Source organism: Marmota flaviventris, chromosome 1 (genome assembly GCF_047511675.1).
Source record: "Marmota flaviventris isolate mMarFla1 chromosome 1, mMarFla1.hap1, whole genome shotgun sequence".
In the NCBI taxonomy this organism is placed as follows: domain Eukaryota; kingdom Metazoa; phylum Chordata; class Mammalia; order Rodentia; family Sciuridae; genus Marmota; species Marmota flaviventris.
The window spans coordinates 136,199,776-136,222,067 of NC_092498.1; the positions used below are offsets into that span (position 1 = coordinate 136,199,776).

Consider the following 22,292-nt stretch of genomic DNA (forward strand, 5'->3'; position numbering starts at 1 on the left):
GAGGACAAGGCAGGAGGATTGCAAGTTTGAAGCTAGCCTCAGCAACTTAGTAAGACCCTGCCTCAAGATAAAACACATTTAAAGGGCTGGGGATATAGCTCAGCAGCTGGGGATATAGCTCTGTGGTAAAGCACCCTTGAGTTCAATCCTCAGTACCACCCCCCCAAAAAAAAGTTACATACTGTATAATTTAATTTATATAGCATTTTATATGTATCTTTATCTATCTATCTATCTATCTATCTTTTTTTTTTTTTATGTGGTGCTGAGAATTGAACCCAGTGCCTCACACGTGCTAGGCAAGTGCTCTACCACTGAGCCATGACCACAGCCCATATAACATTTTTTTGATTCTTTCCTTTTTTGTTATACTGGGGTTTTGTTGGTTTGTTTATCTTTTCCTTTAATGGAACTGGGACTTGAACCCAGGCATCTGTGCGCGCAAGCCAAGTGCTTTGCCACTGAGCTACATCTCAGCCCTTGTCATGCTGGGGATTGAGCCGAAGGTGTCTAGCATGCTAGGCAAGAGCTCTTTCACTATCACTTCTATCACTAAGCTATACTCACTCAACCCCCACATATCATATCTTTTTTTTTGGGGGGTGGGGGGGTACTGGGGATTTAACCCAGGCCACATCCCCAGCCCTTTTCATTTGATTTATTTATTTAGTTAGTTAGTTTTTGGTTTTGGGTACTAGGTATTGAACTCAGGGGCACTCAAGCACTGAGCCACATCCCTAGCCCTATTTTGTATTTTATTAGAGACAGGGTCTCACTGAGTTGCTTAGCATCTCGCTAAATTGCTGAGGCTGGCTTTGAACTCACAATCCTCCTGCCTCTACCTCCTGATTACAGGCATGCGCCACCATGCCTGGCCCCTTTTTATTTTTTATGTTGAGACAGGGTCTTTTTAAGTTACTTGGTGCCTCCCTACATTGCTGAGGCTGACCTTGAATGTGTGATCCTCCTGCCTCAGCCTTCACAGTCTCTGGGATTGCCAGTATGTGCCACCACACCTGGCATGATTGGTGTCCTTATAAAAAGAGATTAGGGGGCTGGGATTGTGGCTGAGCGGTAGAGCACTTGCTTAGCACGGATGGCCCTGGTTTGATTCTCAGCACCACACACAAAAAAATAATAATAATAAAAGGCATTGTGTTGTGTCCATCTACAAAAAAAAAGATTCTCTCTCTCTCCCCCTCCCTCCCCCACCCCTTAAAAAAAAAAAAAGAGATTAGGACACAGACACAGCCAGAGGAAAAAACATGTGAAGACTCAGGAGAAGAGGCCTCAGAAGACACAATCTTACCAACACTTTGATCTGAGACTTCCAGCCTCAGAACTGGGAGAAAATAAGTCTATTGTTAAGACACCAGGGCTGTAGTGCTTTGATGTGGCCCTGATGACTGAAATAGTGTCTGATCACCAATCTTCTATGCCTTCATCAGCTGGTTCCAGAGCTCAACTGGAATGTCCTATGTGTTTATTTAAAAACCGCTTATCATCTATAAATCTGAATAGAAATTTACATGAGGCCTGCTGTGCTGCACAGCAGAGAAATTCAACTTTAGAAAAAACAGAAGAACATGAAGAACAGATTGACTTTTCATAAGCAAACATACCCCAACTGCTTACTCTATCTCCCCATCTATCTTGTTTAATAATAGAAATAGGTCACAAAATCCATTAAAATTCATGTTAAAAAAAAGAATGAGAGGGAGGAGGTTATATCACTCTCTGGTTGCCATAGAGATAGAACATTGACATTTCAGTCATGATTTTAAAAAACAAACTAACAAAACTATTACAAGATTATGACAGTTAGTCCAGAAAACCCTCCTCAATATTCTAATCTACCATTATTATGTCTAACAAAGAGTATATCCACATAAAGTTCCTAATAATTACCTTTGCTCTACAAAAAAAAAAAAAAAATGGATTATGCCTTTTTTCCAAACACAAAAACTTCCAATTATCCTCAGCAAAAGATCATGAGTTGTTGGTGCAATCACTACCACCACCTAATTTCAGGAATTTTTCATCACCCCACAAAGAAACCTTGTGTCTACTCGCAGTCATTCCACATTTTTCTCTTCCCCCAGCCCCCAGGGAACACAAATCTAATCTGACCCTACAATTTTTCTTTTTTAATGAAGAAAATGTCATAACAGGGTAAGAAAAATTAGGGAAGGAGAATATAGAGAAATTTTTGCAATCCAAGAAACTTCAATCTACTTTTTTAAATTATTTTAATCTAGTGCAGCCAAAGGATGAGATTCAAGGACGCCCAAGGATTCAGAATGCAATCCCCATGGTTCCTAATAAGGAAACTACTTGAAAAAGCCTGACCAAACCAAACATCCTAAAAAGAAAATGAAAGAAAGTGGGAGGGAGAGGGAAAACTATGTTAAGAACACATAGGAGGGCTGGGGGTGTGGCTCAAGCGGTAGCGTGATCGCGTGGCATGCGTGTGGCCCGGGTTCAATCCTCAGCACCACATACAAACAAAGATGTTGTGTCCACCAAAAACTAAAAAATAAATATTAAAAAAATTCTCTCTCTCTCTTAAAAAAAAAAGAACACATAGGAGCCAGATGCGGGGGTGCAGGCCTGTCATCCCAGCAACCCAGGAGGCTGAGGCAGGAGGATCACAAGTTCCAGACCAGCCTAAGCAACTTAGGGAGACCCTGTCTCAAAAAATAAAGAGGGCTGGGATGTGGCTCAGTGTTAAGGCACCCTGGGTTAAATCCCCAGTACTTAAAAAAAAAAAAAAAAAGTCATATAGGCATATGACATCTTAAATGGATTTCTGTAGGACTCTTGTAAAAGAGAAGGCCTCAAAGTAAACTGATATTCTCTAAGGGAAATTATAAAGAATACTAGATTATCTCAGCCAAAATCGTAGATTGGGGGTGGGGAGGAGCTGTTTCCTGGGGCTCATCAGGGAACAGGGGCAAAGGAAAGGGGATGGAACTGAAAGTGTTCCAAAGGTCTCCTGTTATTGGGGTGAGAGAGAAAGGAAGTATGACATAATGAGAAATATGTATATTGTTTCTGACCCTGGTCACTGGCACGGAACTTGTACATCCTTGAACTTCTCAAATAAAATATTTGGTTTTGTTCCTGTTCCTGATATAAGAGCTTTAAGACTCTGGAACTTTGGAGTTCTTATTTGTTTCTTTGTCTTGTGCTGGGGATTGAACCCAGGGATACTTTGTCACTAAGCTACATCCCCAGTCTTTTTATTTATTTATTTATTTATTTGTTTATTTATTTATTTAAATTTCAAGACAGAGTCTTGCTAAATTGCCCAAGCTGCCTTGGCCTGCTGAAATCCTGGAATTACAAGTGTGCACCACAGCAACTGGCTGTAATGTCTTTTTGTTGCTGATGAGATGACTGGTGGCTAGATCCATGCACAGGTTCAGGATGGGGGCAGGTCCCTAAAAGATCAAGGCATGACTAGAGAGGGTTGGAACATTCAGCCCCACCTTGACTTCTGGGGAAGGAGAGGGACTGCAGACTGATTCAATCATCAGTAGCCAAGGATTAAATCAATCATGTCTGTCTGATAAGGTCTCCATAAAACCCCTAAATGACAGGGCTTTGGAAAGCTTCTGAGTTGGTGAATACTTGAGGCGCTAGGGGCTAGGGATGTACCCCAGAAGGCAGGGAAGCTCTGGGCACCCCGTACCTTATCCTATGCATCTCTCCCAAGTATCTGTTTCTGAGTTGCAACCTTTATAAAATAAAAAGTGCAATACATGTGTTTCCCTGAGATCTGTGAACTGTTCAAGCAAATACTGAACCTGAGAAGGGGTTTGTGGGAACCCCCAATTTAAAGCTACTGAATCAGAAGTATGAGGGGAAATCTGGGACTTTCAGGTGGCTTCTGAAGTGGGGCAGTACTGTGTAACTGAGCCCCGTAACTCACGGTTCTGATGCTAACCCCAGGACAACAGTGTCATATTCAAATTGTAGAACATGCAGTTGTTATCCAGAGAGAATTGGAAAATCTCTTGGTGTGGAAAGCCTACACAGTTGGTGCAAGAAATGTTTTGAGTGTTTGGAAAAACAGCTTATTTCAGGGTCCTAGAGTGTAAGAAATGGTAGATCACATATTTCTGATTTTCAGAGCAAGGAAATTTGTCATGAACAGGGAGATCTTAACCAAGCCTGGGAACTCAGAAGCTATGAAAGAAAAGATGGATATATTTGACTGCATAAACAGTCAAATGCTTTTTGTAACAAAGGATACCATAAATAAAGCCAATTCAAATAGTGGAGCTGGAAAAATATTTGCAGTATAAATAGTAGTCATCAACTCTATTGACCATCACTGTGTGCCAGGTCCCATTCTATTTGCTTGAGGAGAATTAGTCATTTTATCTCAAACAATGCTATGAAGTGGGAATGATGATGATCATGATGATGATTATTTTATAGATGGGTATACTGAGGCATCCAAAGGTTAAATAATTGCAAAGGTCACAGGGACACTCGGGGGGAGAATCTAGATGTGACCTTGGCAGCCTGCCCTACAGCCAATGCTCTTAATCACTCCTCAGATGAAAACCAAAGCCAAATGGACACTCTCTAAAGAGCTTTTACAAATTGACCTGGCAAAGACAAACAACCATTATAGAAATGGTCTTAGGCTATAAATAGGCTAGCTACAGAGGAGCAAAACCAATGGGTAACCAAAGTATGAAAAGAAAATCAAATTCAACAAAAGTCAGAAACGTGAAGGAAAGAAGCAACGAGATAGTGCCTTACATTCATCACACTGACACAGACTAAAATGAGGACTATCCATTGCTGGCAGGAATATGGAGAAAAGGGTGCTCTCATGCCTGGGGAGCTTTGCAGCCATTTGGGAGAGCAATCTGGCAATGTCTGTGAAAACTGAAACTAAACATACCCTTTGACCTGCTAATCCCACTCCTGGGAATCTGTCCCAAAGAAAAAAACACCAACACTTAAGAACAAGGATGTTTATCAGAGTATTTGTGCGTGCGTGTGTGCGTGCATGTGAGAGAGAGAGAGAGAGAGAACTGGTCACAAAGTGAATGCCCACTGAAAGGGCAACAGCTGAATGAATTAACCCACACCCACCCTTTGCATCCCTGTGACCAAAATGTTTGACAAGAACAACTTAGAAGATGGAAAGTTTATTTTGTCTCAAGGTTTCTGAGGTTTAGTCCATGGTGGGCCAACTCCATCGCTGTGGGCCCAAGGTGAGGCAGGACATCTTGGCAGAAGGACGTAGTGAGGAAAACTACTCTCTCCTGGCTGTGGGGAAGCAGAAAGAGGGAGGAGAAGGAGCCGTAGGGAGGAAGCACCCTTCCAGGGCACAGCCCAGCAACCCACACCCGCCAGCCACCTCTCACCAGCCAGTTCCCAACCAGTCAGTCCATTCAAACTGGGATGGACTGATTGGGTCACAGCCTTCACTATCTAATCATTTCACCTCTGAACATTCCTGCATTAACACAATAGCTTTGGGGGAACTCCTTCTATCCAAATTATAACACTATGGAGTGTTTTATGGCCATTAAAGAGCAATAGCACCTCTGACATTCAGTATTTCTACAAACTACCTTGAAGTACGAAAACATGATGAAAAAAAAAAAAAAGCTTATTATCTACCATACCAAAAAAATATGTATCTGTAGAGGACTTTATATGAACACAGAAAGCATAAAGAACTTTTTTGGGGGGATATTGTACTGGGAATTAAACCCAGGGGTACTTTATCACTAAGTTACATCCCCAGCCCTTCTTATTTTTATTTTTATTTTTTTTAACAAAGTTGGTGTTATTTTATTTGGACTTTTATTTTGTTCATTGATATGTGGTGCTAAAAATTAAACCCAGTGCCTCACACGTGCTAGGCAAGGGCTCTGCCTCTGAGCCACAACCCCAGCCCCCTTATTTTTGTTTTTGTGACAGGGTCTCACTAAGTTGCGTAGGACCTTGCCACATTGCCCAGGTTGGCCTCAAACCTGCAAACCTCCTGCCTCAGCCTCCTAAATTACTGGGATTATAGGCATGTGCTACCGTGCCTGGATAACATGTTTCTTGTAGCGAGAGGTGGGGTGATTGATGTGGTTGAGGAGTCAGGAGCTGGAGAAAGAGGACTAGGGAGAAAAATCACAGCCCACAGACAAACTCAACCTGCCACCTGCCTTTTATAAATAAAGTTTTATTGGAACATAGCTGTTCAGAGGTCCAGGACAGGGTAAGACTCGTGAGCCATATACATCCAAAAGAAGAAACAAAGGAGAACTCACTCTGTTGCCCTTGCATAATTTGAGAGAGAGGGCCTTGTTACAGATCACATTTGGGGGTCTCACTCCTCCTGCCTGAGTCCGGGCCCCACTCACTTATTCACGGATTGACAAGGATGCTTTGATGCTGCAAGGCAGAGTGGAGTGATTGGGGCAGAGACTGCCTAAAATACTTTAATACAGATAAATTTAGTGAGACTAAAGTTTGTTTGGGTTATTCTGAAATTAAATTAGGTATAAGTACACATTGCCATACTAATAAAAATTTGTGTATGTAAGCCAGGTGACACATACGGTGACACATGCCTGAAATCCCAGCAATCCCAGCAACTCGGGAGGCTGAGACAGGAGGAGGGCAAGTTTGAGACCAGCTTCAGCAACTTAGCAAGACACTGTCTCAAAAATATAAAATAAAAAGGGCTGAGGATATAGCTCAGTGGTAAAGTACCCCTGGGTTTAATCCTCAGTACCAAAAAATTACATATGCATCTAGCTATAATAAAATAGGATAAATTGGGCCTGCAAACTGGCAGCCTGCTGGCTCAAAGGGCTGTCATTTGTGCATTTGACCAGGCATCCATGTTGGACACCTGTAATCCCAGATACTCAGGAAGCTGAGGCAGAAGGATCTTGAGTTTGAGGCCAGTCTTTGCAATATAGCTAGATTGTGTCTCAAAATAAAATAAAGATTGGGGTATCCATGAGGACCAATCAGTACCCCAAAGAAAAAGGAAAGAAGTTGTGTGATGAGCCAGTGTCGTTTTCACACATTTCTGTAGGCTCTGGGTCTGTGATCCATGCAAATGTTTCCATTAGACACAAGGTCTGAAGCACATAAACAAAAATATGGGTACATCTGAGGTATTAACATTTCCTGGAGGGAGGGGTGTTGGCAAGGATGTGGGGAAACTGAAACCCTTGTGCTTTGCTGGTGGAGATGTAAAATGGTGAAGCCACTGTGGAAAACAGTTTGGCAGTGCCTTATTAAGTAAAACATAGAATTACCATATTACCCTACTACTGGGGACATCCAAAAGAATTGAAAACAGGTGTTCAAACATTAAAAATTAAAATTTGAACACGAATGCTCATAGCAGCACTATTCACACAGTCAAAAAGTGGAAAGTGAGCCAGTAGCAGAAGATGGATAAATAAAAGAGGTCTATCTGTACAGAGGGGATTATTCAGACACAGAAAGGGATGAGACAAGGACCCAGGCTGCAACCCGGATGAGCCCTGAAGCACAGCACTGAGTGAAAGCCAGACCCACAAACAGGAAATGGTCAGAACAGGCCAATCCACAGGAGTAAAAGCAGATGGCAGGTGGCCAGGGCAGGAGGGCGGGTGATCAGTGAGTGACTGGTAAGGAATGCGGGGTTTCCTAGGGGGCGGCCAAAAAAGTTCTGAACTAGATAACAGAGTGACAGGTGCAATATCATGGGTGTGCTTAATGCCACTTTCAGATGGCATTAAGTTTTATTTTACACATATTTTATCATAATAAGAAGTTCCATGGGCTGGGGATGTGGCTCAAGCCGTAGTGCAATCGCCTGGCATGCGCGGGGCGCTGGGTTCGATCCTCAGCACCACATAAAAATAAAGATGTTGTGATGTTGTGTCCACCGAAAACTGAAAAATAAATATTAAAAAATTCTCTCTCTCTCTCTCTCTCTCTCTCTCTCTCTCTCTCTCCTCTCTCTCTCTTAAAAAAAAAAGAAGTTCCATGATGGGACAATGTTTAAAAAAGCAACTTGGGGAGAGGCAATATAGAAGGAAAAAAAGGTCGGAATTACCCTAGAACAGATACATGAATAATTCAACTTTTAAGAACAGTGAGTGAGGGATTTTGTTCACCTTAAGGAAAATACCCCCTTTGTTTCTCTTAATACAGGATTTGGGGTGTGTTCATTCCTAGCCCACAAAACTCTGAGTTTATTCACTGTTTCTCACCTGACTCTTGTCTGACTGTGTTACTTGAGACTTCCTGGGATGCAAGAAACCGACAGCACACTGAGGTCATGGGAGACAAGGTAGCAATCCCAGACAGAGGAGTTGGCTCTGGACACTGGGGAGCCTTGTGGAGAACCGGAACATAGGGTCTTTAATTGATTCACACTTTTCATCTGTTTAGAAGGTGTATCATTAATTAATGGATCACAAAGAAAGAAAGATAATGCACACAATGAAACTCTGATATACTTCTTTCCTACCACTTTAAAATTTCATTATTCTTTTAGTCTCAACCACTGATTTCTCATTTCCTGTATTATTCTTTTGCATATATGAAAAGGAAAATGTTACAGAAACAGTATAGGATAGAGGTTTGTCAAAAATTTAAAAATTGGCCAGGCACGGTGACACGTGCCTATAATCCCAACTATTTAGGAGGCAGAAACAGGAGGACTGCAAATTCAAGACCAGCTGGGGCAACTTAAGGGAAACCTTGTCTCAGAATAAAATAAAAGGGGTCTGGGGTTGTGGCTCAGTGGTAGAGTGCTTGCCTTGCATGGGTGGAGGCTCTGGGTTTGATCCTCAGCACCACATATAAGTAAATTAAGGTATTGTGCCTGTCTACAAGTAAAAACTTTTTTAAATAAATAAATAGATAAAATAAAAGGGCTATAGCTCTGTGATCACCCCCTGGGTTCAATCCCTAGAATAATCAATCAAATCAATAAATATGGGCTGAGGTTGTGGCTCAGTGGTAGAGCGCTCACCTATCATGCATGAGGCACTGGGTTCAATCCTCAGCACCACATAAAAATAAAATAAAAATCTTGTGTTCACCAATAACTAAAAAATAAATATATAAAAATAAATAAATAAATAACTTTTTAAAACAAAAATAATAATAATATAAAAAATAGAACTACCATGTGATCCAGCAATGTCAATACCAGTTTAGATATCCAAAGGAAATGGAATAAGAATGTTTTTTGTGTTTTTTTTTTTAAAGAGAGAGAGAATTTTTAGGGCCGCACGCATGCTAGGTGAGCATGCTACAGCTTGAGCCACATCCCCAGCCCCGGAATAAGAATGTCAAAGAGATATCTGCACTACCACATTCATTGAGCCATTATTCACAACAGCGAAGAAATGGAAACAACCCAGGGGGTCATCCATAGATGAATGGACCGAGAAAATGAGGTCTACATACACAACAGTACACTATTCCGCCATGAAAGGAAGGAAATCCTGTCATTCTCAAGCACATGGATGAACCCAGAGAACATCATGATCTGTAAAATAATCCAGGCTCTGAAAGACAAGTACTCTCTGGTCGCCCTTAGATGTGGCCTCTGCAGTGGAGCTGGGCTGGGGGCGTAGCTCCGCTGAGGAGCGCTCCCTATCATGCATGGCTTAGGGTCCTGGGTGCATCTCCAGCACTGCGCATCCAACCCATCAGAGCCAAGAAAGATGAAAAGGGGAACTCCGAGAAGCAGAGAGCAGAATGGTGGCTACCAGGGGACGTGGGGTAGGAGGATGGGGTGTTGTTGGTCAGAAGACACAAATTTCAGTCAGAAGATATCTACTGTCAGACGTGGTGAATACAGTTAGTGACAATGTGTTAATACTTGACAGCTGCAAAGAGAGTGGATTCTAAGTATTCTCACCACACCCACAGAGGCGCATGTGCACACAAACGTGTGAGTCAGTGCTGGTTGATGGGCTGGATTTAGCCATGTCTACATTGTAATTTTCACCACAAATATATAGTTTTTTTTTTTCTGTTGATTAGAAAATTAAGTTAAAAAAAAAGATGGAACTGAAACAAACCGATGAAGACACACCTACAACTTTCTCATGTTCAGAATCCAGCTTTTCCGATAGCTTTCCAATTGGTCCCTTGAGGTCTGTGTTTTTCACTTGCTATTGTCCTCACAGCATCTTTAAAAGGCCTGAAAGCCCTTGGCCCTGGTTCTTCTGCTGGCAGGTTGATCATGAAGGGAGCCTCCTTGGATTCCTCCCACGAAATGCTGCTCAACAGGTCTGGTCACCACCTTGCCTCATCGCTCACCAACCCTGGTTCTTAACAATGAAAAAGGGGCTCCACTGTATCCCTGAGACCTCAATACCTATCCTATGCACTCCAGTGTCCTTAGAGCTCACGACTTTCAGGCAATGCTAATCACTCCAGGATGCCCATGCCACCAAAAGCAACAACTAAGACGCCATCTATGTTTGAACACCTTCCAAAATACCAAAATATGAAGAAGAAAAGAAAAGGTGCATCTTTACATCAGTGAAATATGGTTACCCGTGGAGAAGCTCTAAGCTTCTCTATTTCCCAACTTTCTTGGCGTTTCTCCTCCTTCCAACCAGCCTTCCTCCCCACCCTGGGGCTTCCGTAGACTCAGCTCTGCAGACTGTCTTCCTTCTGGGTCTCTTGGCTTCTGCGCATCTCCAGGGGAGGTTTCTCTTTCTTGCATGTCTTGACTTTAAAATTCCGTAAAGAGAGGATCTGATTGGGTTGTTGTCATTGTCCAGCAACTGATTGTCCTGAGTGGACAGAAAATGTGAACAAACCTAATAGTCACTGTCCAGTTGCAGTGGGTTGAAGGGTGACCCCCTAAAAGTCATGCCCACATCCTAACCCCAGGAACCTTATTTGTGGATGTGTCCTTACTTGGAAAAAGGGTCTTTGCAAATGCAATTAAATTTAGGATCTCAAGATACGATCGTCCTGGGCTATGTGGATGAGCCCTAAATCCCATAACTGGTGTCCTATAAGACACATAGAGGACAGAGACCTGGAAGAGAATGTGATGTCAAGATGGAGGCAGAGACCGGAAGGCTGTAGTCAAGGAGTGCCTTGAGCTGCCAGACACTGTAAAGGCAAGAAATGACACTCCCCTGGAGCCTCAGGAGGGAGCGTGGTTCCTACTGACACCTTATTTTTAGACTTCCGGCCTCCAGAACTGTGAAAGAGCAAGTTTCTGTTGTTTTAAGCCACCAATGTGTGATGATTTGTTTTGGTGGCCACAAGAAATGAACACCCAAGTGTAGAGCTTCTTTCTGAGCAATGCTTTTGTACCAGGCCATCTCATGGGCTGCCAGTCAGTGACTTCCTTGGGCAGAAATGCCAATAGCTGGTGTGTTAATTGGCTTTCTGCTGCTGTAACAAATACCTGAAGCAAATAAACTTAAGAAGAGGAAAGGTTTATTTTGGCTCATGGTTTCAGAGGTTTTGATCCATGGTTATTTTGCCCCATTGCCTCCATGCCTGGAGTGAGGCAGCCCATCATTGTGGGGACCACAGGTGGAGTGAGCTGTTTGCCTCATGGAAACCAGGGCACAAAGAAGGAAAGAGGAAGGCTGGAATCTTCAATGACCTAACTTCCCTTAGCTCCAATATCCTAAGGTTCCACTACCTCCCAATAGTACCACAGGTCGGGACCAAGCCTCCAATACCTGGGCTTTTGATGGACATTCAAGATCCAAACTGCAGCAGCCTGATGAGTCCATTGAGGCCAGAAAGGTCATCTGACATGGTATTTAGCCATGGACTTCTGTTCTGCAGAGAAAGAGTGACATGAAGAATTGCAATTAGATTTTGGAGAGACTTGCCCTTTTTGGTCTTTATGGGTCTATAAGAATCACTTGTACTCAAATAGTATTTTTTCTAGTGAAAAATAATGAATAATAAAAAATAAAAAATAATTAAAAATAATAGGTATCTTATTTAAAAAATAATAAAACCAAAGAATCTTGAGGTCCTAAACAACATAGTGAGACTCTGTCTCAAAATAAAAAATAAAAAGGGCTGGAGATGTAGCTCAGTGGTAAAATGCCCCTGGGTTCAATCTCCAGTACAAAAAAATAAAAAAAAAATCACTTCTGCTGAGCTTGGTGGTATATGTCCATAATTCCAGCTACTCAGGAAGCTGGGGCAGGAGGATCAAAAGTTTGAGGCCAGCCTGGGGATCTTAATGAGATGTGTCTGACCATTTAAATTTTTTTTAAAAAAAGGACAAGGGGCTAAGCATGGTGGCACTCACCTATAATCCCAGCAGCTTGGGAAACTGAGGCAGGAAGATTGCAAGTTCAAAACCAGCCTCAGGGACTGGGGTTGTGGCTCAGTGGTAGAGCACTTGCCTAGAATGTAGGAGGCACTGAGTTCGATTCTCAGCACCACATAGTAAATAAATGATATAAAGGCCTATCAGCAACTAAGAAAGTATTTAAAAAAAAACAGCCTCAGTAACCTAGCGAGCCCTTAAGCAACTTAGGAAAACTCTGTGTCAAAATAAAATATAAAAAGAGCTGGGGATGTGGCTAATTGGCAGAGCACCCCTGGTTCAAATTCCTAGTACCAAAGGAAAAAAAGAAAGAAGTAAAAGAAAAACACACACACACACACACACAGACATACACACTTGTATTGACCATGTACAGACTTTTCTTGTCATTATTCTCTAAACAATATGTTATAGCAACTATTTACATAGTATTTATATTGCATTATAGAGATTTAGAGTGTAGGGAGGATACCCGTATCATATGCAAATGTCCTGCCTTTTATAAAGGGGTTTGAGCATCCAAAAATTTTTTTTTAAAATATTTATTTTTTAGTTGTAGTTGAACACAATACTTTTACTTTATTTATTTTTTAATGTGGTGCTGAGGATCGAACCCAGGGCCTCATATGTGCTGAAAGACCCCAGCCCAATAACTTTAGGCCCAGTAATAAATCACCAGGGCTTGCTTCCGCACCTGCACAGACGTCAGATGTATTTTTCAGAAAATCAGTTAAGTGTAACCGATTAAGAAAGGACAGGATGGTTGGGAAAGGAACCGGCACGGTTGGGCAAACGGGATCATACAATGAAAAACCATACAATGAATAACAAATGGTTTTTATATGGTTTTTCCAGGAACCTATAGTGAAAAACAAGTTTACCCTTTAAGTGACCTATATGCTGGATTCAAAAGAGCCAATGAGATACCTGTTACTGTGCTAGGAGGGAAACTGACCACTGTACCCTATAAAAGATCTGTACCCCAAAGCCCGGTGTGCCAGTTCACCGAAGCTCCGGCTGAGGTTTCGCTGGGCACCCGCAGGCGCCTGTGTATCAATAAATCGCCTCTTGCTTTTGCAGCCAGTGCCTCGTGCGTCTTTCTTGGACAGGGAATCGGTGGGTCTTTCATTTGGCGAGCCAGCCAGGAGAACTCCTGTAACCCCGTCCGGATCCCTGCCCGAGGAACACCCGATAACCACTGGGAGGTAAGCTGGCCAGTTCGTGTCATTTTGTGTCTCTGTCTGTCTGGTTGTTATCTTGTTATCTGTTCATGCGCAGCGTCTGTACGATTACGCGTAATCGCTCTGTATTCTGGGCAGCTTGAGAAGGAGTTGACGAACTCGGACTTCTCCCCTGCCACCCTGGGAGACGTCCCAGGGGCTCAGGGAGGCCCATCTTGGGGGGCCTCCAATGTTCTGTAGAGTACACTGTACTCGTGGGTGAAGGAGGTGACGGTATCCCTCCTCTCCCTAATCCGTCAGGTACGTTCGGTTTGTGCTCGAGCCGCGCAGCGTTCTCTGTGTCCAGTCTGATATTTGTGTCTGTCTTCTTGCCTTTGCCCGAAGCCGCAGCGTTCTTTGTGTTTTGTGTCCTGTCTGATTTGTATCTGTCTCCTTGCCTCTGCATTTTCTCATTCCACCTGAGACTAACATGGGACAATCTATAACAACTTTAACATCTCGCTTTGACTTTTCTCAAAGCCCTGTCCTCATTATTAAATTAGTGTTAATTGGCTTTAGAGATGGGAACCAAATTTTCAGTCACAAATTTTAACACTCTCAAGGGGACTTTTAAGGAGTCCCCACTCTGCTCTCTTGGGGAAGCCTAGCACTCGAAACAACTGCAAGCAGAGGATGGACTTTTTGGGAGCTGGCTACTAAAAAGTTAGAAAAAAAAAAATGCCTAATGCCTAAGGTCAAACCAAACTGGAGGAACTGATCCTATGGGTGAAAGATAGGATTAAGGGACTCCCAGCAGCTGCCAGAGCCATTTAGCTCTGGGGAGTTCCCTGGGTCCTTATCTACATCTTAAGGATTACGCTACCTCTGTTTACTTAAAAAGAAGGGACACTGAATGCAGTAAAGCCAGTCACACTGGGACCCTTGATTTTACACCTATAGTTGCCTCTACGTGAAAACATCTGGTCCACTCATGGGAAAGTCTATGGTGCCACTGATGGGAGTCATAATTAAATGAAAGTTCAAAACCTGGAGAGATATTTTCTTATCTGGTTGTCTGATTGTTTCTTAGGGATAATCTAGGTTAAATGTGTGTCTAAAAAAAATAATAATAATTTTTATTTTAACAATCTGGTATCTGAATGGGTTTCTAAAGCATTGCACTATCTTGCAGTTAAAAGTTGGGTTTAAGCAATTGTTTAATTTGATTTCAGATAGTTCATGCTAGAAAACTTAAATACTTGGGATAAAAAAAAAATTTAAAGAGTTTCAATTTTGAACTGGGTAGCCTGAAAAGAAATTAAAACGTTGGTCTGGCTCATAAAAATGACATTAAATAATTAAATAGTAATAGTCTTAGAAATTTTCAAAGCTTAATTTCAGATATATATGGTAGTGTGTGGGCAAATCAATGCTACTTTAGAAACTTCAGAACAAGCAAAGTGGCTTAGAGGTACTAAAGAAATTTCTTCTGATGGTAGAGATCCTATTTCCAGTTTTATGTGAACAAGTTTTTCTAGTGTAAAAAGATATAAAATTTTAAATTTTGGAAATTGCTTCTTAAATTTGTATCATAATTTTCAACATCTAAACCTGGAAATATAACTTAAGGTTAAAATGCCTTAGGCCTAAAGTGTCTACTCAAAATAGCAGTTTTTGTTTTTTTTTTTTTTCCCTGCTCCTTCCAGACCTTAGTCAGGGCTTAAGCTGATATGCAAACAGAAGCAGCTTGGAGCTCAGGCCCAAAGAAAAAAAAAAAAAAGGGGGGGGGGGGGATAAAACTAGACCAAACCAAGAAGTAAATTGTATGGTATTTACTAACTACTGGCCAGTCATCTTTTTTTTTTTTTTTTTTTTTTTTTTTTTTTAGGACTCTTGTTTTTTCTTAGATTCTGTATTTTTTTTTGAGCTCGTGATTCTGATCCTGCAGACCTAGGTTAATGTTTTTCTGATCAGTGAAGTTTTTTAAAAACAAAAAAACATTGCAATGGAGATTTCATCTGCAAAAAGCTACGAGGCCTTTATTATTGTTATGTGTGCACACTCTTGTTATGTGTTGTATGTCGGTATGTCTGTATGTGTGTATGTCCATATATCCTACAGTGATATAACAATTGACAGATGAGGAGCGCTCATAAAAAAAAAAAATTAAAAATAGATCCAAATATCTTTAATTCACGTGATTCAAACGGTTCAATTTAGATTGGGTAAACAGATAAAAGTAAAGATGTCCTCAAAATTAAGCTTATAAGTTTCTCTAGGTGTTCAAAAAGGCCCTAATAAAATGTTAACTCTGCTTAAATTTAAAAGTTTACAAGTATTGTTTCAAAATGTGAACAAAAGGAGGTTTATGTAATTATGGTGTTATTAATGTGTTCATATCTTCCAGGTATACAAGTCTGTAAGGTAGAAGCTTCAAAAGAACATTATATCAAGCTGGTGTTCTAAAGTTGTATGGTAATTTTAGGCTTCAAAAAAAACATGTTAGAGATTCAATTATATCATTTGTGTTCTAAACTGAACTTGTTATCAATAAGATATGTACGGTTCCATGTTACTTTCTACTCTGAGGGTCTGAGAGCCTAATCTGTGTAAAGGTTTTATTGCAAAACACAAAAGTACATTACTACTTTTCTACAAGAGGTTAAAAGCTTTCAGCCTTTAATTCATGTTTTAGGTGTGATATTATGTTGTGTTAGCTAATGTTCATGTAAACTTGAACAACAATTTATGTAAACTTTGTAAAATGATCAGCTTCAGAACTATAGTACTTGAGATTTATAAAGAGCCCTGCCTTACTTGAAATAAGGCTCTGTCCCATCTCACTACATGTGAAAGTGGCTATAAAAAAGTAAGCCAGATTTCAGTACAGTTAAAGTTGTGTCCAAAAATAGGTTTGTGCCAAGATTACTAGGATCTCAAATAGGAAATTATGATGTATAACCCTGCTAGAATTCAAGGTAGCTATTATATAAGGTAAATATGTTTTTACCCTAGTTAGTTTTGTTTTGTAGTTTGCTTATAGATGGTTTAAGGATTGCCTGTTAATGTTTTAAAGAGGTATTGCTTTAAGAACACAACCTGGGTCAACATAAGATAAGGAGTTATCACCTACAGGATAGAGAGATAGACATTAAAGCCCAGTGCTCTTAATATAAGGCTGTTAACTTATTTGCTGGATGTTTAAGATCAAGTTTTTAAAATTAGTTAAAATTAAAAGGGCCAAGAAAACCAATATTCGGCTCTTGCCCTCTGAGTCAGTCTGAATCAGGGAATAGGGGACTTCTCCAAAGGGCTCAGCAACTCTAGGCCACATAACCTCCTGAGCAGGGAGATTAATGAGACCAGTGGAGGACAGAAAGCCAATCGGTGCATTTGCTGTAAAGAGGAGGGTCATTAGAAAAGGGAGACATCCCTGATGCTTCTGAGGGAAGCCATATGGTCAAGCAAGGCCTGGACCCATCCTAGCGCAAATGGCACTAGCAGAACTGAAAAGCTGCTATGAAGTTCCCGAGGACTCCCAGGGAAACTCAGCTGACTGTAAACAATAGGTAGAAACAAAAGTCAGTTTGACTTGCTTCATCTTAAACACTTAGCAAAGACAGTCAAAGCCAAAGCACAGCTGTTCCTGGACATCTTAAATGATAATAATAGTTAAATGTAACTTCCATAAATAAGTAGACTGGAGGCTACAAAAGAGATTCTTAGACAGAAATGCCTGATAACTGTCAAAGGGACTGCTAGAATAGTTTTAGTCTAAGGCCTTTATTTCTAGCCAACGCAGGTAGGCTTGATGTTTGCTAATATGGTTATCCAGCCCTAAGTAGCAAAATTAAAAATTTCTCTATTAGACACAGAGGTTATACTAATAAAAGGATTTTGCAGGATCAGATGGCATTAAATTATTAAACTATATCTTAAAAAAAAAAAAGACATCTGTACCCTTACATGTAAGTTGTTGTGTTGACATCCCTGACATTTCTGACAATGTGACAAATATCCTTAAAGATTTACCTGCTCAGATGGAAGCCATGTTCTCAGCAACTTTTTCGTGGAAACAATATCCTAGCTCCTAGTTCCTGGTACTGCCTGATAAAAAACATTGTTAATCTTTGTCTTGGCCATTATACTCATCGGCATATTTCTGTGCTGTGGCATTTATTACTGCATCAATATGGTTCCAGTACTAATAAGTTCTTGTTTCTCTTATAGACCACCCATCACTCAAATGGCCCTCCAGCCTATTACTTCTCAATTAGACTTTCATCATGGACCACTCGATAGACCCAATATTTTTAAGGGGGACTCCAAACTGCTTGCCCCACGCCATCCCTTTTCAGCCTGAAGAAGCCAGAAAGATTCTCTTCGTCCCCCTTCCTCACAGCAGTAAGGAGTTCCCAAATTAAAAAAATAAATAAATAAATAAATAAAGCCAGATTTAAAGTTAGGTAGTCAGTGTAGTTAGATAAATCGGGGGTCTAATATCAAGTGACCAAGTCTATCACTGCCTTAGAGAAATCTCTCTCTTCCCTCGCAGAAGTCGTGCTACAAAATAGGAGGAGATTAGATCTGTGATTCCTTAAAAAAGATGGTCTCTATGTGGTTTTAAAGGAACAATGTTGTTTTTATGCTGACCATACGGGGGTGGTCCGGGAAACTATGGAAAAAGTCACTAAAAGGTTGGCAAAAAGGCAAAAAAAAAAAAAAAAAAAAAAATTTGAAGCACAACAAGGATGGTTTAAACATTGGTTTAACAAATCCCCATGGTTAACTACTTTGCTATCCACCATAGCGGGACCTTTAGTTATTCTGCTAATAATCCTAACGTTTGGACCCTGCATACTCAATAGATTGGTGCAATTCATGAGAGAGAGACTTTCTATAATCCAAACTATGGTTCTAACTCAACAGTACCAGTTGCTTAAACAACAAACAGGGTCACACACAAGCTTAATCCAAGAACCTGAGCAAGCAGAACAATGGATATAAGATTCTATCCATGATAAAGAAAAAGGGGGGAATGAAAGACCCCAGCCCAATAACTTTAGGCCCAGTAATAAATCACCAGGGCTTGCTTCCGCACCTGCACAGACGTCAGATGTATTTTTCAGAAAATCAGTTAAGTGTAACCGATTAAGAAAGGACAGGATGGTTGGGAAAGGAACCGGCACGGTTGGGCAAACGGGATCATACAATGAAAAACCATACAATGAATAACAAATGGTTTTTATATGGTTTTTCCAGGAACCTATAGTGAAAAACAAGTTTACCCTTTAAGTGACCTATATGCTGGATTCAAAAGAGCCAATGAGATACCTGTTACTGTGCTAGGAGGGAAACTGACCACTGTACCCTATAAAAGATCTGTACCCCAAAGCCCGGTGTGCCAGTTCACCGAAGCTCCGGCTGAGGTTTCGCTGGGCACCCGCAGGCGCCTGTGTATCAATAAATCGCCTCTTGCTTTTGCAGCCAGTGCCTCGTGCGTCTTTCTTGGACAGGGAATCGGTGGGTCTTTCAGTGCTAAGCGAGTTCTACCACTGAGCCACAACCCCAGCCTGCATCCAGAGATTTTGATGTCTGTCAGGGGCTAGAAGGAAATTCTCCTTCAAAGAATAGCCTGACATTTACAAGAAACAGCCCCCTGGGAGACATCCTGCCTGGGAGACATCCTGCAGCTACCTATCTCCCTGAAACATCCTGCGGTTATCAGGATCATCAGACAGCCTACAGCTGGCAGTTTTACCACCCACATCCAGCAATTGCTGATTAGAGAGCTTCCCCATCCCCAGCATATAAATACCCCTGTGTGAACAATAAAAGTTTGCAGCTTGATCAGAACTCCTGTCTTGCTGTCATCCCTCTTGTCTCTTGTCCCTTCATTCCTCCCCACCTAGGTTCGCGGCCCTCATTGATGTGTCCTGGTTGATGTGTCCTGCCAGTCGGGACAGATGTCTGAGGAAGTCCTGGAACCAAGGCCCTGGGTTTGATCCCCAGGGAAAAAAAAAAAACCTAAAAAACTCAAAGCTTAACATCCGGTGGTCTGGGGCTGTAACTCAGTGGCAGTGTGCTTGCCTAGCACGTGTGAGGCACTGGGTTCAATTCTCAGCACCACATTAAAAAAAAAAAAGCTTAACATGGATCTCTCTACCACATTGTAAACTCCTTGAAGACCAGAACTGAGGGCCTCTGAGTTGTTGTCATTTCCCCAGTGCCTCACATGTAACATTTGAGTACATGAACAGATGAATTCCACAGGACCTGGCTAGGAGGCAGACGCTAACTTGGGCACACAAACCAGAATCTAGAAGACAGTTAGACAGATGGGGGCTCTTGGAAATGCATTTCTGGTGACTCTGAAAAGGTGCTATGCAGAAAGTACACTCCATATCATTCAGGGTTCCTCCTCAGAGCTTCCACATCAAAGAGCCTTAACCCTCCCGCTTGCTGTTTGTCACCACTCTGGTTTCCACAAATTGTTAAGACACTGGTTTGTAGAACAAACACACACGCGCGCGCACACACACACACACACACATACACACACACAGAGCAATGCAATCCCCAAGGGAAAGGCTGAAAGGCAGCTGGGATACACAGACTTTACACCCTGAAACAGAGTGCAAACTGCTCTTCTGATAGTGGGACGCCTGGTTGGTTAAGAACTTGCTTATCTGCTGTTGTGATCCTTGTCACAGTCACTACCTTCTGAAATGACCCTCCTCCAAGTGACCATGCCTTTGCAGATGGCTGGGCTCCAACCCAGCTACAGGGAGCATCTTGATTAGTTTAAATCAGTTGTGGTGGTCTCTCTTTTTCTATTTTTGGCACTGGGGACTGAAATATAGGGTAGGGGTGCTCTACCACTGAGCTTCATCTTTAGCCCGATTTTTAAAAATTTGAGGCAGAGTCTCACTAATTGCCCAGACTGGCCTAGAATTTGCGATCCCCCTCCCTTATTCTCCCAACTTTCTGGGATTACAGGTGCTTGCTGTTGTGCCCAGTACTTCATTTTCAGCTGAATCATATTCCATAGACAATGTTTTCTTTACCCTCTCACCTGTCCATTTACATCTGGGCTGTTTCCAGTCTTTTATGAATGGTGCTACTCTGCATATGCCTACGCATGCATTTGTTTGAGTAATCTGGTTTTAATTCTTTGGGTATATACCTAGGAGGGAATTGCTGGGTCATGTAATAAGTCCACATTAAACTTTTTGGGAAGTTGCGAAATTCAAAGGTCCTTTTTAAAAATTAGGAAAAATTTCTGCAAAAATCCCTGGGAGACTTCCTCTTGCACCTAATTGGCCAGAACTTTGTCACATCTCCATGCCTAAAGAAATGTTATGATGAGAATCTTAAAGATCTCCAAACGCACATCAGCTAAAGGTTTGGTCATCAGGCTGGGGTGCTACTGGGAGGCTCTGGAACCTATAAGAGTGAGGTCTAGTGGGAGGAAGTTAGGTCATAGGGGTGTGTCCTTGAAGGGATATTGGGGCCCTAGCACCTCTTTTCTCTCTCTTTTTGTTTCCCAATCACCATGAGGAGAGCAGCTTTTTCTATTACATACTCCTGGCCATGATGTTTTGCCTTGCCACTGGCCCAAAAGCAACAGTGAACCAACCTTGGACTGAAACCTCTGAAATCATGAGCCAAAACAAATCTTTCCCCCCTTAGAAGTGGATTATCTCAGGGTTTTTGTTTTTTTTTTTATCACAGCCACAGAAAGCTGACCACACAAGTGTCTTGAAAGTGTGGTGGTGAAGCCAGAATTAGGCCAATTTTGAGTGAGTTGGGGAAGTTGGAGACTGTCCTCTGAAGGACTGAAATGTTAATTCCTTCAGAGCCTTTCCTTCACCCTTATCATCAACCTGCCCCTGTTCCCACCTGTTGCTAAGGTAACCTGTCCTAGGAATTGCCCCCCTACAGGGAGCTAAAAAGTTGTTAATTAATGTGTCCTGGGCTGCACCATCCTGCCCTTCCCCCTTCAGCCCACCTTTTGGCCATCCCACCGAGCCTTCCTGGGCTTGGAGATCATTTCTGGGCCTAGTCATGAACTTGGGAAGGAAAAAGATAAGGGGAAGAGGACAGGAAAGCAAAGGAAGCCTAGGACAGGGCAGAACACCTTGCTTCTAAGATACCAGTTATGGCCCCCTTTCTCCCTCCGGGGAGAAGTCTATGTTACTCCTTTTTAAATAAATCCTGCTTTATATGCTTGCCTCAGTGTGCTTCTCTAATGTTCAACATGTGAGGGAGCAGAACTCCTATAACCAGCGGTATCAGCGGGCATGGTGGTGCATACTTCTATAATCCAGAAACTTGGGAGCCAGAGACAGGAGGCTCACAAATTGGAGGCCAGCCTCAGCAACTTAGTGAGACCCTGTCTCAAAATAAAAATAAAAATAAAAAGGTCTGGGGATGTGGCTCAGTGGTAGAGCACCCCTGGGTTCCATCCCCAGTACAATCAGTCAATCAATCAATCAATAGAAAAAGTAGGTCAGACAAAACAAAAACCTCATATTATATGATCACATTTCATATACAGACATATATGAAATGTCTATAATCCACAGAGAATAAAAAAAAATTGTGGTGGCTGGGGGAAGAGGAAGTGGGGGAGTGGGAAGTGATGTTTCTTCATGGTTATTACTCCCGTTGGGGGTGATGAGAATGTTTTGGGACTAGATAGAGGTAATGGGTGCATAGCCCTGCATTCAATGCCACGGACTTTTACACTATGCAATAGTGAATTTTGTTATGTGAATTTCACCTCAATTTAAAAAAAAGGGTGTGTGGAAATGCCTGCA

At 41.8% G+C, this 22,292-nt stretch overlaps 1 long non-coding RNA gene across 3 annotated transcripts; it reads left to right on the top strand.

Moving 5' to 3' along the window:
* The first annotated feature begins 12,965 nt into the window (after positions 1-12,965).
* LOC139706882 (uncharacterized) lies at positions 12,966-18,956 on the top strand. 3 transcript variants are annotated; one of them, XR_011708567.1, is made up of 4 exons: positions 12,966-13,515; positions 15,878-15,945; positions 17,701-17,874; positions 18,733-18,956. It is a non-coding gene; the product is annotated as an uncharacterized lncRNA (long non-coding RNA). The 3 variants fall into 3 exon arrangements; XR_011708566.1 differs by lacking the exon at positions 15,878-15,945 and having other exon boundaries at positions 12,970-13,515; XR_011708564.1 differs by lacking the exons at positions 12,966-13,515; positions 15,878-15,945 and having other exon boundaries at positions 15,955-17,874.
* Positions 18,957-22,292: the final 3,336 nt, after the last annotated feature.